Raw genomic sequence first — 4,205 nt, forward strand, 5'->3', positions numbered from 1 at the left:
GAGCTCCACGATCGCCTGAGGTCACACACGTGGCCGTGTCCTCGTGCATGGCTGCTGCCTCATTGTCTTTTTGAAAGACAAATATCAAAAACAAATATTTACTGTGCTATTTACTAAAGCTCCCTGGATACCGATACAAATTTAGAAGAGCTGGCCCAGAAAACTCATTCAAACTGAGTTAGAGTCACAGGAGGAAAAGCATGAGGGATGTGTGCGTGCAGCTAATTCTGCTGAAAAGCTCTGGAGCTGGCACTGCTTCCCTGACTAAGGATGGTGCTGTGCAGTGGCATTGGTGCGTCTTGCAGCCTATGCTGCCTTCCCTGAGAGTCCTGCAGCATTCCTGTGGTGTTGCTTACATACATCATCAGAAGGAAGAAGGCTGGATTGGAAATGTTTCCTTTGTGAATCTACCTTTTTTCTAGTTCTACTTGTCTGCACACTGGCACACCTAAGCCAGTGTCCTGTTTGGGGGTGTTCCCTCTTTCCCCAGCATTTACATACAGGAAGGTTTCTTGCCAGACAGCTGGGATGTCCAAGTGGGAACAGTCTGCAGAGAGGAGAGAGCAGAACCTGCCGTGTCTCTGGCCGGTTTGCGATGCCTGCCGGCTGCAGAGAGGTGCTTCTCTTGGGGGACCCACAGGCTGTGGACTGAGTGGTCTGCAAGAACCAACACCCCAGAAGAAAGTCTCTGCCTCCTCTGCCACTCTTTCATTGCTATATATTTAACCATGTCTGTCTACGGCTCCTGTATCATCATTTCCTCAGGCCACTTCATCTGGTTGTTGTGGAAATGAGGACAAGGTGGCAAACAACAAACATGGGCCCCCAACAGGGCAAATAAACCCACCAAGGTCGAGTGTGACTCAGAAGGTAGCAAGGCTCCCATTTTCCTCCTCACCTGGCTCTCTGTAAGACAAGGTTTAGCTGCTCCTCAAGGGCAGGAGCACAAGTCTGGGGGCTGGAACATCATGCTCTATAAGGGGTTGTTGCCAGCTGACTTCACTTTAATACACAGCATCTGCTAGAGAGGGTTCACCTGAGCCAGGCACAAATCCCAAGTCCCCGGTCGACCACCCCTGAACCAGTCAGACACAACCAGGTTGCAGGCTTTCCCGGAGATCCCTTCAATCACAGCCCTCTGCCTTAATTTAACCTGGTTATTTATACCTTTTCCTGTGTGTGTTTAATTATAGCCAAACCTGGCAATACCGCTGTGCTTAACGGTCTGTTGGCATTTCCATTATGAGCCCAGACTGGAAGGGATTATATAGCCTGAGTGTTTGAACTGAGCCTCAGACAGAGACTTGGCATAGACTTGCAACCCAAATACAGAGATTTTCAATTGGCTAATGGCAGTTTTGAAAAGAGAACATTTTTCACATGCTTAGCCCTTCCTTCCATTTGCTTAAGCTGCCTTCCTCTGTTTTAAACTCAGCAAGTAAGGAGTCGTAATTCAGCCTGTTACAGCAGTGACTCATGTTCATTGCACAGTGATGCCATAACCAGCCAAGGCAAGGCCTTCTGCCTTAAGAGGAATTACACACAGAGAGAGATGACTGGGGAAAGTCAGCTCTTTCACTCACCAGAGTCACACCATCTGTGCATCCTAACTACAGCTGCCACGGCCAGCGTGAGTTGTCTGATCATGTCTCAGGCTCTGCAGTGGAGACACCTAATGTCACCAAGATGTCCTGGACTTCATGAGCAGCCAGTAGCACTTACAGGCCATCGGTTGTTTCATCAAGTAGATGAATCAAACAGGATAGCTTGATCAAGTCCTAAAAATGCTTTTTCTTCCCATCAGCTCTGTGGGGAGTCAGGGGAAATAGGCTCAGGTAGCAGTGTCCACAGTGGGGATAGTCTGGTGGGACCAGTCACACTTGCTGGGAATCTAGAGGAGCTCCCATGGTGGGATGTGGTCCATCCATCTATCTCCACAAGACTTTTCTCTAACAGCATGGAAGGCAGAGCAAGAGCAGACAAAATCCTATATCTTCTTTTAATGCTTTTCTTTAAGTCTTTGACACAGAAGGTTTAAGTGATTTACCCATGGCCTCCCAGTACCTCAAAGAGAGCTTTCCCTGGGAGCAAACCTAGATCTGCACTGTACACTGATGCCTCTGCATGGCCTCTCTTCCTTCTGAATGTCTTAAGTAAGCAAGTTAAAATAACAAGCAAGAGAATATCATGTTTTGGGAAGAGTTATAAGTCAAGTTGGCCAGACACCAGCAAAGAAAACTGGCTAGTGAATGAAGAGAAGCTTATAGCAAAGACCATGTGTTGCAAGCAGCCCTTCTCTGCGGAAAGCTTGCTTTTGACCTTTGGTGGAAGGTGTTCTGTGCCTGTGTCCAGTGGAGAGATGATCCATCCATTGCTGTCTCCAGTCTTTTGCCTGTTGGAGCCTGAGTGGAGGGAGGTGAATACCAAACCCTGTACTCAGCTGGAGGAGAAGCATCAGGGCCCAAAGCCACTGCATTTGCAGCTCATACCTAGAGGGATGCTATGCAAGGTGCCCTGGCTGCTGCTTCCCTGGAGCTGGGGCTGCACCTCATTCCCCATCTCAGGGGTACCCAAGCTGGGTGAGCTCACCCAGGCTGTGCTAGGCAGCAGCACCCCCTGACCTGGAAGGGCTGGTGGAGACTGGACAGAGGAGACAGCTCTGTTCCCACCAGGGCTGTCACCATGGGAACTTTAGGGGCCGAGGCCATTTATGGCTGGTTGTAAAGCCTGACTCTGACAGCAAAGCCTTTCTTCGCCTTTTCCTCTGGACTTGGCCCTGGCTGTCTCAGAGAAAGCAGGCTCAAATTCTACCTCCGGCTGGCTCTGCACACACATCCCCTGGCACTGAGCGCTGGCCCGCTGCGTGGGAGCTGCTCGAGCTCAGCTAAGTGTCCTGGCTGTCTCTCCCAGAGAAAGTGGAGCAGACGCCTGAGGTTGCTGAGCATCACAGGTCTGACAGGTCTGCAGACACCTGCGGATATGCAGGGGGGAGAAATGGTGGGTTAGCAGTGCCATTGCCCCTTGGAGGAGCTCTCAGATCAATTTGTGAGGCAAACGATCTCTGCTAAAGTCTAGCTCCCCTCGGCAGATTCCCAGATTTGAGGCTGGAAAGGCTCATCTTTCAGCTTGCCCAAAACTGAAAGTGCTGTGGTAAAAAGATGGAGAAACAGCTGACAGAAGCCAGCCTGTGGAGGAAAAGTTGAGGGCAGAAGGACTTCAGCAGCCAAATCTCATCTGGTCCTTCTTCTGATGCCAAATGCTCCTGTGAAAGCCACTTGGGTTGTGCAGTTCCTGAGGATTACCCCGGTTTGGATGCCTGCCCAGCCTTCCTCTACAGAGACAGAGGTTAAAACAGACCTGGTATTGATGCTGCTCTGTCTCCTGGGAGCTGCAGTCTGGGTATCTCGTGACTGTCTTGTCCTTTAGCAGGCTCAGCACCCTAGCTGTACCACTGATCCCACTGTGTGCCACAATGCCTTGCTAACAAAATGTGGTGGCATGACCATGGTGCTGAATGGGAGTCTCCATGGCAGGGTAGTGTCTGGCAGGGCAGGACTTGAGGACCAGGAGGCAGCCCTTGTTCCTCATGGAGAAGGCCTGGAGGAGGTAGAGCATTTTGCCAGACTGACCGGTTTTCAGGAGTTCAGGTTTGTGTTAAAAAGTAAAAGCTCCCTGCTTTTATACAGAATACAGAACCCGCTGTTAGAGCAGAATAAAAAATTCAGTACTCAATACTTAGTTGTAATCTGGACTCGATGATCCTTGTGGGGTCCCTTCTGACTCAGGATATTCTAATAAAAAGAGAAAGCTCCAAGAGATACTTTCCAGCCACTCTTTACAGAAAGCCTTTCAGGGGAGAGCTGCCCACAGATGCTCCCTTTCCCAATGGCCCTCACATGCAGAAATACTCTCCACCTCAGTTTTCCCCACAGCTTGAGGTCCAGCTCTGCCCATTGGCCCTGCCAGGACCTGTGACCCCCTCTGCATAGGAAGACATCTCCTGGCAAAGTGACACACTTGGAATAACATGGACCACTGCTTTCTCCATTCTTCTGCTTCATGCACCCTGATTTCCATGGTGGATGAGTCACTGGCTGGCACCTTGGCTGGAAGACGGACGAGCCACCCTCAGGCTAACACAGCCTGAACACAGACTTTCTGCTCTTACCTAGGTATGAGACCAGGGAGAGGAGATGTGCTTCCCA

Source organism: Prinia subflava, chromosome 2, assembly GCF_021018805.1.
Source record: "Prinia subflava isolate CZ2003 ecotype Zambia chromosome 2, Cam_Psub_1.2, whole genome shotgun sequence".
NCBI lineage: Eukaryota > Metazoa > Chordata > Aves > Passeriformes > Cisticolidae > Prinia > Prinia subflava.